Raw genomic sequence first — 14,499 nt, 5'->3', positions numbered from 1 at the left:
TCTCATTCTAAGTAAGTATTCACCTTTGTATCTAATTTTGTATTTGTAATTTTGCTTCCTTTTTTTTTTTTTTTTTTAAAGAAGGCCCCTAAATTCTATAAGATTCAGGCCCAACAATACCTGGGAGGCACAGAATCATGGAAGTTAAGAGGAGACAAATCACAGATGGAGAATATGTGCTGTTTTAAAAGATGCATTGGGGTAGCTAAGGAAGGCAGTTGCATTTGGCGATTCAGGGATTATTGATAATCTTCACTAATGAGTATGAATTTGGGCGTGGGAAGTGGAGGTTGTGTACTTTTTAAAGAAAGTGGCAGTAGAGTCTAAAAACAGTAGCTTTTGAGGAAAGCAAGGTCCAGGGAAGTTTTTTTGTATGTGTACTTGCTTCAAAGGTAGGTGGACATCTAAATATGTTAAAGGAAGGGAAAACATGCAAATAGCACAGAAGGAAAAATTAAAGGCAATAGCAAGAGAGGTTAAAGCAGCACAGAAATAGTGACGAGAGCAGGGAGGAAAAAGGAAATGGGATCAAGGCATAGGAGTGTTCTAAATAGTGGAATTCAGGGAAGGTGATTTAATTGTTACCGTATTAGCACTGTGCTAGTGCTGAGCGCAATAATTGGTTTTCATAATGCTGTAATTTTTCTGTAAATCAACATTTTATGCTTAGGTCAGTAAGATTTATAATACAATTTATAAAGATTTACAATCACATAATTTATAAAGATTTTCATTTGGATGTTTAAAATGAAATGTTTCATGACATAGTTGGAAGATAATTATCGTAATTATCTAATTAGTTGAATATGTTAAAATTAATCTTCCAAAATTTTTTGAATCAAGTGATTGCCCCAAATCAGCTTGAAGATATTATCAAGTAATTTTCTAGTAAGTTATATAAACTAATTAATAGAAAATGCATGAAATAATCTTATTTTCTCTTAATTTTATAGATGGTATGGAAAAAGGTACAGAATTGAGGGTCAGGTAGGATATTTATTATTACTTTTTTCCATTTCACTCATCAAAATGTATTGAGTGTTTATTATATGCCAGGAGCAGGTCTAGGGATAGAGCAATGAACAACACAAAATTTCTGCCTTCCTGGAATTTACATTTTAGTGGGAGAGACAGAATATAAGCAAATAAGCACATACGTATATATTGTCAGATAGTAATGTGTGTTACGAAGAAAAATAAGGGAGAGTAAGGCGACAGAGTTGTATAGGATGATATTTCAGATAGTGTGGTAAGGAAAGCCAGGTAGGACACTTAAATGTTGCTTTTTGTCAGTATATTTAGAAAACTATTTTATGCAAGTCAAATTGTGTTTACTAAGATCAGATCATTTACAATTTAATAGGAGCAACATCTGCTTACCTCAGTTTTCCCTTCTGAAATTATTGATATATAATAGTACCAGGCTAGATGTGGTGGCTCATGGCTGTACTCCCAGTACTTTGGGAGGCTGAGGTGGGAGAATCACTTGGGCACAGGAGTTTGAGACCAGCCTGGGCAAGATGCTGAGACCCCCATCTCTACAAAAATAAATAATTGAAAATCAGCCAGGCATGGTGGCATGTATCTGTAGTCCCAACTACTTGAGAGGCTGAGGCAGGAGGATCCTTTGGCTGAGACCCCCATCTCTACAAAAATAAATAATTGAAAATCAGCCAGGCATGGTGGCATGTATCTGTAGTCCCAACTACTTGAGAGGCTGAGGCAGGAGGATCCTTTGAGCCCAGGAAGTTGAGGCTGCAGTAAGCTATGACCATGCCACTGCACTCGAGCCTGGGTGACAAAGCAAGACCCTATCTCTAAAAAAAAAAAAAAAAATATATATATATATATAAAAAATAATAATAGTATCTAAACCATAGGTTTGTTGCATGGTTTAAATAAGATTTTGTGTGACTGTTTTGGTGCCATACTCTAACTCTTCACTTTATATGAAGTATCCCTGTAAAAGGGAATAAAACTTTATTATGTTTCACAGATACTATGTTTTTCACCAATTGGTGGTTTGTGGCAGCGCTGTGTTGAGCAAGTCTGTTGGCACCATTTTTCCTACAGCATATGCTCACTTTGTATCTTCATATCACATTTTGGTAATTCTTGCAAAAATTTTTTAATTGTTTTATTAGTGTATCTGTTATGACTATTTGTGATCAGTGATCTTTGATGTTACTATTGTAGTAGTTTTAGTGCAACATGAACCACTGTACCCAGAGGAGAGCTAACTTAATTGATAAATGTGTGGATTCTGACTGCTCTACCAACTGACTGTTCGCCTATCTTTCTCCCCTGTCCTCGGACCTCCCTATTCCCTGAGACACTGCAATAATGAAAATGGGCTGATTGATAATCCTACAGTGGCCTCTCAGTGCTCAAGAGAAAGGAATAGTTGCACTTTTCTTACCTTAAATAAAAAGCTAGAAATGATTGTCCTTAGTGAGGAAGGCATGTGGAAAGCTGACATAGACCAAAAAGCTAGGCTTCTTGAGCCAGTTAGTTAGTTAAGCTGTGAATGCAAAGGAATGAATTTCTTGAAGGAAATTAAAAGCGCTTTTCCAGTGAACACAAAAATGATAAGGAAGTGACCAGCCTTACTGCTGATATAGAGAAGTTCGAGTGGTCTGGATAGAAAATCAAACCAGTCAGAACATTTCCTTAAAACAGCCTAATCCAGAACCAGGCCCTAACTCTCTTCAATTCTGTGAAGTCTAAGAGAAGTAAGGAAGCTGCAGGAGAAAAGTTTGAAGCTAGCAGAGATTGGTTCATGAGGTTTTAGCAACTATCTCCATAACATAAAAGTGCAAGGTGAAGCAGCAAGTGCTGATGGAGAAGCTGCAGCAAGTTATCTAGAACATCTAGCTAAGGTAAGTGGAAGGTGGTTGCACTAAACAACAGATTTTCAGTGTAGGTAAATCAGCCTTCTATTGGAAGAAGATGCTAGGACTTTCTAGCTAGAGAGAAGTCAATGCCTGGTTTCAAAGCTTCAAAGGCTAGGCTGACTCTCTTGTTAGAGACTGATACAGCTGATAACTTTAAGTTGATGCCAGTGCTCATTTCCCATTCTGAAAATCCTAGGGCCCTTAAGAATTATGGTAAATCTACTCTACTTGAGCTCTGTAAACAGAACAACAAAGCCTAGATGACAGCACATCTGTTGATAGCATAGTTTAGTGAATATTTTAAGTCCACTGTTGAGATCTACTGCTCAAAAGAATATTCCTTTCAAAATATTACTGCTCATTGACAGTGCAGCTAGTCATATCCAAGAGCTCTGATGGAGATGTACAAGGAGATAAGTGTTGTTTTCATGCCTGCAAGCATAACATCCATTCTGCAGCCCATGGATCAAGGAGTAATTTTGACTTTCAAATCTTATTATTTCAGAATTACATCCCATAAGGCTATAGCTGCCATAGATTGATGGATGTGTGCAAAGTAATTGGAAAACCTGGAAAGGATTGACCATTCTAGATGCCCTTAAGAACATTTGTGATTCATGGGAGGAGATCAGAATATTGACATTAACAGGAATTTGGAAGAAGTTGATGCCAACCCTCATGAATGACTTTGAGGGGTTCAAGACATTAGTGGAGGAAGTAACTGCAGATGTGGTGGAAATAACAAGGGAATAAGTAGAGCCTGAAGATGTGACTGAATTACTTCAGCATCATGAAAAAACTTGAACAAATGAGGAGTTACTTTTTATGGATGAGGAAAGAAAGTGCTTTCTAGAGATGGCATCTGCTCCTGGTAAAGATGCTGTGAACATTGTTGAAATGACAACAGTGGGTTTACATAAACTTAGTTGATAAAGCAATGGCAGCGTTTGAGAAAATTGACTCCAATTTTGAAAGAAGTTCTACTATGAATAAAATGAAGCATTGCATGCTCCAGAGAAATTCTTCCTGAAACGAAGAGTCAATTGATGTGGCACACTTCACTGTTGTCTTGCTTTAAGAAATTACCACAGCTACCCGCCTTCAGCAACCACCACCCTGATAAGTCAGCAGCCATCAGTATTGAGGCAAGACCTCCCACCAGCAAAAGGATTACAATTTGCTGAAGGTTTAAATGATCATTAGCATTTTTTAGCAATAGAGTATTTTTAGATTAAGGTATGTACATTGTTTTTTAAGACATAATGCTACTTAGCACTTTACTACAGTATAGTGTCAATATACTACAGTATAGTGTAAATATACTTTTTATGCACTGGGAAACCAAAAAATTCATGTGACATGCTTTATTCTGATATTCACTTTATTTCAGTGGTGTGGAACCACATTTGTGGTATCTCCAAGGTATACTTGCATTTATTATGTATACTTTTATGTGAATCAAATAAGTTATAAGATGACCAACTCCTCTATTAAATACCTTTCTTTTCTGTGGATACCTCCAAATTACAGAATGAAGCTTCTGTGTTTTTTCAACTTGGAGATTAAATAATTGTTTTAAATTGAGGCATATGTATATACTGTAAGGTATATTAGTCTTAGATATACTATTCAGTGAATATTTTCTTGGATATATACCTATATAATCGCCACACAGATCCAAGTATGCCATATTCCTAGCCCACCAAAAGAAATCTTTGTTCACCCTTTGAATCATTACTATCTTCTGTAGATAGTCATTGTTCTGACTTCCATTTCCATCAATTTGTTTTCTCTTTTTTGAATTTCACATTTCTGACTTCTATTTCCATTTCTATTTTATGAAAATTCAAAAAAGGCAAAACAATTTTATTTATTTATTTATGGTTTGTTATCTTTTTTATCTGGCTTCATTTGCTGAAAACAACTCCTACAAGATTCATCCACATTGTTACATTATCACCAGTTTGTTGGTGTTTCAGTTCTGTGTAGTGTTCCATAGTTTAAATGGACCACAATTTATTTATTAATTTTCTAGTTTATGGACTTTGGATTATTTTTATTTTGAGGGAGTCATTATGAATAAAGCTTGTGTGTACATTTTTATACATCATTTTGGTAGACATATGTACTAATTTTGTTAGTTATATACAAGGAGTGGGTTTACTGAGTCATAGGGTAGATATATATATATTTTTAAAATAAGTGTTTTTTTTTTTTTAAGTTCTGGGGTACATGTTCAGGATGTGCAGGTTTGTTACATAGATAAACGTGTGCCGTGGTGGTTTACTGGACCTATGAACCTATCACCTAGGTATTAAGCCCAGCATTCTTTAGCTCTTTTCCCTAATGCTCTGCCTCCCCACCCTCCCCCAACAGGCCCTAGCAAGTATTGCTCCCCTCCCTGTGTCCATGTGTTCTCATTGTTTGGCTCCCACTTATAAGTGAGAACATGCAGTGTTTGGTTTTCTGTTCCTGCGTTAGTTTGCTGAGAATAATGGCTTCCAGCTTTATCCATGTCCCTGCAAAGGACATGATCTTGCTCCTTTTAATGGCTGCATACTATTCCATCATGTGTATGCACCATTTTCTTTATCCAGTCTATCATTGATGAGCATTTGGGTTGATTCCATGTCTTTGCTATTATGAATAGTGCTGCAGTGAACATATGTGTGCATGTATAATATACTGATTTATATTCCTTTGGGTATATACTCAGTAATGGGATTGCTGGGTCAAATGGTATTTCCAGTTCTAAATCTTGGTGGAATTGCCACACTGTGTTCCACAATGGTTGAACTAATTTACATTCTCATCAACCATGTAGAAGAGTTCCTGTTTCTCCACAACCTTGCCAGCATTTGTTGTTTCTTAACTTTTTAAATAATCACCATTCTGACTGGTGTGAGGTGGTATCTCATTGTAGTTTGATTTGCATTTCTATAATGATCAATGATGTTGAGTTATTTTTCATATGTCTGTTGGCTACATGTATGTCTTTTTTTGAGAACTGTCTGTTCATATCCTTTGTAGAGTGGGTATACTTTTAACTTTAGTAGAAACTCCAAGCAGTTTCCCAAGTTGTACCAGTGTATTCACCCAAAAGCATTAGGTGAGAGTTTCAGTTGCTTCACATTCTCAATAACACTTCCAGTGAGTGAAGTCTTTAGCCATTCTGGGAGGTGTGTATTTATGTATCATTGTCATTTTAATTTGCATTTCTATGGTGCTGATGATGCTCAAGTGCTTCTATATATGTTGACTGGCCATTTGGATATTGATATTCTCTTTTGTGAAATTTCTCATTAGATCTTTACCCCTTTAAAAATTTGATTGTTTGCCTTCTTTATTATTGATTTGTAGTAATTATTTATATTATGTATTTTATATACAAAACTTTTGTGAGATATATGTATTGGGAATATCTTCTCCTGGTCTGTGGCTTATCTCTTAGTGTTTTAATCTTAATGGTGTCTTTTAGGGAACAAAAGTTCCTAGTTTTCATGAAGTCCAACTTATTTTTTTATTTAGTAGTTAAGTGCTTTTGAATATTAATTAAAAAAATCTTTGCCTACAGGAAAATCACAAGTATATTTTCCTACATTTTCTTCTAGAAGTTTTATAGATTTGTCGTTCACTTTTTTTTGAGGCAGGGTCTTGCTCTGTCACTCAGGTTGGAGTGCAGTGGTACAAATACAGCTCAGTGTAACCTTGACTTCCTGAGCTCAAGTGAGCATCCTGCCTCAGCCTCCCTTGTAATTGGGACCATGGTGCATGCCACCATGTCCAGCTAATTTTTTGATTTTTTTTTTTTTGTAGAGGTAGGGTCTTACCATGTTGCCCAGCCTGGCCTCACACTCCTGGGCTCAAAGGATCCTTCCCTCTTGACCTTCCAAGGTGCTGGGTTTACAGCTGTGAGCCACCACACCTGGCTACCTTTCACTTTTAGATATGTGATCTAAAATTAATTTTTGTTCATGGTGTGCAATTGGGATTAAGGTTTTTGTTTGTTTGTTTTACTGGTTTATAGTGCTGTAGCACCATTAATTGAAAAGATTGTCTTTTCCTATCAGACTTGCAATGGTATTTTTCATAAACTAAGTGACTGTTTATATGTGGATCTGTTTTTGGACTCTGTTCCATTCGTCTATTTATGCATTCTTTTGTTGTTGTCACACTATCCAATATAATAAATCTTGAAGTCTGGTAGTGTCAGTTCTCAACTTTGTTCTTCTTAAAGATTGCCTTGGCTAGTCTAGGATCGTTGCATTTCTGTGTAATTTTTAGGAGCCTTACATCAATTTCCACAAAAAAACTTAATGGAATTTTGATTTGGTTTGCATTGTATCTGTAGATTAATTTGGGGAGAATTAGCACCATAGCAATATTGAGTCTTTCAAACCATGAACATGGTATATTTCTCCATTTATTTACATCTTAAATTTTTTTCTCAATTTTTAGTTTTCAGTTGTAGATGTCTTTATTCATTGGTATTTTATTTTCTTATGTTATTGTATAAGTGGTGTTTCATAAATTTTATTTTTGATTTTTGTTATTATTATATAGAAATAGAAAAATCTTGAGCTTGTATCAAACAACCTTACTGAATTTGCTTATTCATTGTAGTTGGTATATAATCATGTTAACTGTTTTCTTTTTATCTTTATACTTTCCCACTCTCTTATTGCCTATTTTCCTGACTATAACCTTTAGTGTAATGTTGAATAGAAGTGATGATAGACAATCTTCTTCTCTCTTTAACCTTGGGGGAAGTGTTGAACATTTTACCAATCTAATAAATAGATTGGTATTAGCAGTAGATTTGTGTGTGTATGTGTGTATGTATCATTACTATTATTTTTGGTAATAGTTACCTTTTATCAGATTAAGGAAGTTCCCTTCCATTCCTAGATTACTAAGAGCTTTTTTAAAAAAATGATAAATGAATGTTAAATTCTATCAGATACTTTTTCTGCATCTATTGAGATGATCCTAGAATGTCTCTCCTTAATTTTGTTAATGTAGTGAATTACTTTCTTTTTTAAAGATGGGTCTCACTATGATGCTCAGGCTAAAGGGCGGTGGCTAGTCACAGATGGAATCGTGGTGCAGTACAACCTGAGCTCCTGGTCTCAAGTGATTCTTCTGTCTCAGCTTCCCAAGTAGCTGGGACTCCAGGCTCATATCACTGTGCCTGGATATTACTTTGGTTTATTTTTGAATGTTGAATCAACTTTGTATTCTTGGAATAAACCTCACTTGATTGTGTATATTATCCTTATATATTGCTGGCTTTGCCTTGCTAAATTTTTTTTTATTTTTAAAAGTTTTCATCTGTGTTCATGAGAGATGTTGGCCTATAATTTTCTTTTCTTGTGTCCATATCATGTATTTGTATTATTAGGCTGATGCTGGCCTTACACAGTGACTTAAGAAGTGTTTTCCTCTCTCACTATTGGCTAGAAAAATAGTATAAGATTGATTTCTGTTATTTTTCATCTGTATGATAATCTCTTTTTCTCTTTTTAAAATTTGTGAAATAGTCATCACAATAGAGTATGGTTGTCTTCTTTTGCAGCTGAAGAAACTGAAGCTTGTAGAATTTCAGTACCATTAGGTAGCTGGTGGTTACTGCTCTGTATTAAAAACCAACCTGTTTTACTTCGAAGCCTTTGCTATACGGTATACATGGAAGAAAAATGACTGTCCAGGTGATCATATGGAGATCTTAAGAAATACCAGAGGTTGTTCTTTTGGAAGCTTGTACACTTCTTTTAAAAACTTACTTCCTGTCGGTCTAAGAAGGACACTCTTGATGAATGCTTCTTAGTTGTTTGCTAGGGTTGTGGTTTAAAGTAGCTAAGCTTTATAATTCTGTTGGCTCTGTCAAATGAAAAGTCTATCCATTTCAAAACTGACAAATCAGTTTTATTTCTGTGTAAGAACAAATGGTTACTTGGAATTTACTGGGATTTTTCTTTTTCCAAATCCACATAGTACTGGCAACATTTTTTTCTTTGATGTTAAGGTATTTCCAACATTTATTCTTTACAGTATATGATAGGTTAAGGGATTCCATTCATTATATACTGATAGGTCCAAGGATAAGGGAAAAACTTCATACAAAAGGGAAATATAAGGTGAGTTTTAAGACAAATCTGGTACCTTATTTTCCCACAAGCCCAAACATTCTTACTTTCTTATATAAGAAAAATGTTTGACTGTTATTTCATGTGGAAACATCTTTTCTTCCTTTAAGTGATGTAGAATATTTGAAAAACTATTCCTTGTTTTTGTTAGCAAAGAATTTAGGTTTTCTAACAATTGTTTACTAATGATTTCTCATTCTGTAGCTATTTACATTTTTTTTCTTGAGGATTTTATTGGAAATGTTTGGCATCTTTATGAGTTTTCAGCAAGTTTTGATGTGTTTAATCACTAAAATTTATACTGTGCCAATGATATTATTTTATTTACTTGATATGAAAAACCTCAATAAGTTTGTCTCATTTCCAGTTAACTTAATTGAAACATTTGGCTCCCTTTGAAACCGCTTCTCATTTTTAAAGCAGAAGGTGTTATTTAGTGAAACCTACAAAAGAATAATGTTAGAGAAAAAAGTACTTTTTAGCTGAAAAATGTTCTGTATTAATAAATTTTAGAGCTAGAAACTTTTTCGAGAACTCAGTCAATCCTTGTGGGACTTTTGAAATTGCTATCTCAGTGGCAATATTTTCTTGACAAATAGAGTATTGAGTGCTTTTAATGATCTCTTATTAATTATATATGGCTCCGACAGTAGAGAGCTGAGTTTGGCTTAAAGGAATAGATACTATTTTTACCCATGGTCACCTTAAAAATTGGAGTTAAAGTATTGGCCTGCTGGCCTTTTTTCTTCTCTTTAGTTCTGCTAGTAATAGTAGGTTTTATTTGCCATTGTATAGGTTTAATTGGTTAACATGTGGCTGCTACTATTTAGTAAAGTTAATTTTTAGTATGAGAATTAAGAGTTTGATTTTGGTTTTTATATAAAGTGAAGCTATGGATTAATAGATTTGTAGTTAATATTATGCTGAATAACAAAAGTCTAATATTTGGATGATCAGTGTATTAGTAGAATTAGAAATACTTGCTCTTGAAGTTGTTTAAAAATTGAGATAGAAAAAGAGGAAGCTGATTTTATTAATGCTGTGAAACAGGAAAAATAAAAAAATAGAGGTATGCTATCAAAAGTAAGTATTTGGAAAGGAATATTTGAGTGGTAAATTACTTATGAACTGACAACCGTTAATTCTTTGCTTAAGATTAAAATCAAAGTATAATGTTATCGAAACAAGCATAGAAAAGGCATGCCAGTTCCCCCCATATTTAGGATATTATTTTTCAAAACATTTGCTGAATTAAAAAAAGGTTACTTAAATTTCAAATGTGAATTTTCCTCCAAATGAAAATTTTCCCTTTTTCTCAGTGTTTTGCTAATGTTCAAGTGGCAGTAGGTGTGGGAAACTGTTGCAAGCAATATCTCCCAAGAGCGAGCTTATTCTCCTATTGTAGATATCTGGGTATCATTGCTTTCCTTTCCTGCACTGTATCATGGTTTAGTTATTTTATGGAAATCTGTCAGAGTGAAAGAGCAAAAGGTCAGTTGGAAGAGAAAAAAGATGAAACTGAAACTAAAAGTGGTTAAATATACTTACATTAGTTATCAATTACTACTTGTATATTATCCATGGTACATTTTAAATTTGCATTGACTTTTTTGTTTTTCTTTAGGTACCTTGCTAGGATTATCGATTTTGGTCATTATGAGCAGATGTGCTTATCATGTACATAACATTCTGTGACCATTCGGTTCATTCATTGTGCTCAAGTGATAATAACCAATTTTAATATTAATTTTGTAAAATATATAGACCTTAATGTTCCTCACAGATGGAACTTAATCTTCCCCCACAAATTTTGTTTTGTATATTTTAATTGCAAAAATAAAAGATTTATTCATATTGTAGTTACTTTCCATCAACATGAATGAATAATTTTCACTATTTTTCTTGTTAGTGTTTTAAAGTTTTATTGAATTAGATGGCTAAATGAATAGTAATTATATTGTCTGCATTGTAATTATCTTTGATTTCAGTTATTCACACCATGTCTTTACAACTGATAATCAAAATTATTTCAAAGTTTGAAAATTTTTAACATAAAATTTCTGCTCAATTTTTATAATTTTAAAATTTCTTTCAAGTAATACATATATATAGTTAACAATAAGATAGTACCAAAAGGCTTAAGGTGAAAAATAGCAGTTTTCTTTTTAGTTCTGTCCCCTTCTACAGTCCTGCACCCCAAAAGTAATTACTCCTAATTTTTTCCCAATTTCTTAAGGTATTTACCTACATAATATAAAATAATATGGCTCTTCTACTAATTTTTTGGCCTAAGCATAAGTTTTCTTATGATAATTGAGGAGTTAGCTCTTTTATTATGCCTCTCTCCATTCTTTTTCCATTCTCTTCTTATAGTTATGTCATGAATTTAAAATCTATTTTTGGTATTTACATTGCTTGATTATGGAAATACTGTTTATTTGTGAACTAAATAGTCCACTTTTTTTTTTTTTTTAAGCATCCAGTGTTACTGTTAATAAGTATTAAGCCATTCTCATTTCTCTCTGGAAGTGTTCAAGATTTCCTTTACCCCTGGTGCTCACAAGTTTTGTGATGCTGTGCTTTGATAAGTGTCTCTTTTTTGACCTTTGTGCTGATATTCAATGGATCTTTTTATCTTTTAATTTTTTGGGAAAATTTCCTGTGGTTTTTTTTTTTTTTTTTTTTGTATTTTTTTTCTCTTCCCTTTTTTTGATTCTTTCTGGGCTTCCTATTAGTTGACAATTCTGTTCCCTAGGTTAATTTGCCTAATTTTTAAAGTATTTTTCCTCTATAGTTTATATGTTAGGCTTTTTGTCTTATTTTTCTAGTTGTGCTTCACTTCAGCTTTCTGTCTACTGAATTATAAAAATTTTGTTATCATAGTTTTAATTTCTTAAAGGAGTTCCTTATTCTCTGTTCCCATTTTAATATTATGTTTTTAATTCAGGGGTACAACATCTATTATTTTTCTGAGATTATTAATAAGAGTTTATTGATGTCATTCCTCCTGGCTCCTAATTTCTTTTGGCACATTTTGGTCTGCTTTTCTGTTGGAAGCTTTTGTCAGATTCTTCAAGTCTTAGTTCTTGCAAAAGCACAATCTAAAATACCCTATCTTTGGTTTATTTGGAAGGTGATTCCAGGAATTATGATGAGAGAATAAGGAAGTGAGACACGGAAGAGAGGAAATCCAGTACAAGGTGTATTGATTTTGTGGGTTATCGTTTTGGGCGACTGGAACTCAATACTGCTGGAGACTTTCAGAGACTGTATAGAACTGCACTGTCTAATACTAATCACTAGCTACATATGGTTATTAAAATTAAAATTAAAATGAATGAAATTAAATAAAATTAGAGATTTAGTTTGCATTCATACCAGCTGCACTTTAAGTGCAGATATAGAACACTGGACAGTGCAGATATAGAACACTCCGATTCAGTCCAGTCCAGTGCAGATATAGGACATTTCCATCATGGTTTAGAACATACCTTAGAATTGTACCATGGAGGTTCAGGAAAGCTGACCTATTTATCTACCAACATCTGTCCCTTATTGATTTAAGAGTCGCTCCTAGAGTTCCTGACTCCCTGTCACTTACGGCCTGTGCCACACAGGGGCTGTGTCATTTCTGCTACCTTACTCATTTCCACTTGTTACCTATTAACACCAAATGCAGAGTTTCTCTAGTTCATTTTTTTCTAGAGACCCAAATCCTGGTCTTCTATTAGTCTGAGGAAAGTAGTCACTTGACTGAGTGTGGTGGAGGGAAGATAGGCTTTTATAAGTGTAAGTATGCAGATTTTTTAGCCAAATTGCCCATATTTTTGGGGGGAAATCTTACTCCAGTATCCCATGGCAACTGTTACATTCAATCTAAGCCTTTGGAGGATTCTGTGGAGTAAATTGACTTCTTATTCTTGTCCTTTACCACAGGCATTCTGATTTTAGTTTTCCCTGATCTGCAAATTACTACCACTCCGTAGCTTAAGAAAAATTATGATACATAGTATTTCAAACATGTGGAAAAGTATAAAGAAAAAATGTGCTTGCAATTCATATAGTGCTGGGATAAATTCAACTAAGCCCTGATGGGTTTGTCTTTTTTTTTTTTTATACTAGGAATCTTTTATTTGTTTAAATTTTAGGAGACTTATCACCACCCAGTGATATCAAGGCTATGGGGTTGTTACGTCTTTTTTCTTCTCCTTTGCTGTGTTTAGTTGGCTAATAGTTTATTGAGAATTTTTTGGTCTATTTGCATAAGAGATCTTAGCATATTATAATATTCTTTCTGTGTAACATTTGTCTGCATTTGGTTTTGATGTCCAGGTAACACTAGATTTATGAAAAATGTTTGTGTTACCTCTTTTTCAGTTATGTGGAACAGTTTGTACAAACAAAACAGTTTGTACAAAATGTTCCTTAAATGTTTGGTTGAACTACCCAGTTTAGGCCTGGTTGCTTTGTGTGTGTGTATGTGTGTGTGTGTGTGTGTGTGTGTGTGTGTGTGTGTGTGTGTGAGAGAGAGAGAGAGAGAGAGAGAAGGGGGGGAGAGAGAGAGAGAGAGAGACATTCCTTCTTACTAGTTTAATGTTTTTCTTTTTAAAACACATTAAATGTAATTTTTTCAGTTAGAGTCTGTTAGTGGTAAGTTCTTTATGTGTCTGAAAATTTCTTTAACTCTCACTCTTGGATGGTAGTTTAGCTGGGTATAGAATTCTGAGAAGCCTGTTTTGAGTTTTTTCTTCCTTAAATCTTTTGAACATTTTCCAAGTTTTTTCTTATTTTTAATTTGGCTTGATGACCATGTGGTTTGATATGTGGCCTGAATCTTAGTTAAGTATTAGGTCTATAGATTTAACAAATGAAAACTAATTTTTATAATTTGTTTCCTAGTTTTTATTTAGATACCAGCAATATTCATGATAAAAAGTACCATATAGTCTCAGATATCTTTAATTTTAATGGTTAGAATTATGTTAAAATATTAAACCAGCATGTCTGAATCATGACTACATAATAAAGCCTATTGATTTAATTGGTTTGAGGTGGGAGTCCAAGCCTGTATTTTCTTTCAGTGCACTCAGATAATTCTAATGTACAGTCAGATTAAACAACATGAAGTTACAAATTGAACTGTAAATTCAGTGATATCCTAATACAAATCTCAACAGTCTTCTTCCTGTTTTGTTTTTATTTAAAAAGTTGGCAGCCTAAATTTAAAATGTATGTGGAAACACAAATCAATAGTCAAAGCAATAAAAAAGAAGTGCATCATTGGATTTATAGTTCCTGATTTCAAGATTTATTAAAAGACAGTGTGATATTAGTAATAGGATGGATATTATGGACAATAGACCCACACATACAATCCAGTTGGTTTTTGGCAAAGGTATTAGGGCATTTCAAAGGAGGAAGTAATAAAATTTGCAACAAATGTGCTGGGAAAACTGTGT

At 33.8% G+C, this 14,499-nt stretch overlaps 1 protein-coding gene across 2 annotated transcripts in view; it reads left to right on the top strand.

Moving 5' to 3' along the window:
* PDE3B (phosphodiesterase 3B) overlaps positions 1 to 14,499 on the top strand; it is a 215,513-nt gene that overhangs the window by 45,903 nt on the left and 155,111 nt on the right. The gene's annotated exons all lie outside the window — the stretch shown is intronic.

Source organism: Macaca thibetana, chromosome 14 (assembly GCF_024542745.1).
Source record: "Macaca thibetana thibetana isolate TM-01 chromosome 14, ASM2454274v1, whole genome shotgun sequence".
Lineage (NCBI taxonomy): Eukaryota > Metazoa > Chordata > Mammalia > Primates > Cercopithecidae > Macaca > Macaca thibetana.
This window is presented reverse-complemented; position numbering and strand designations above follow the sequence as displayed.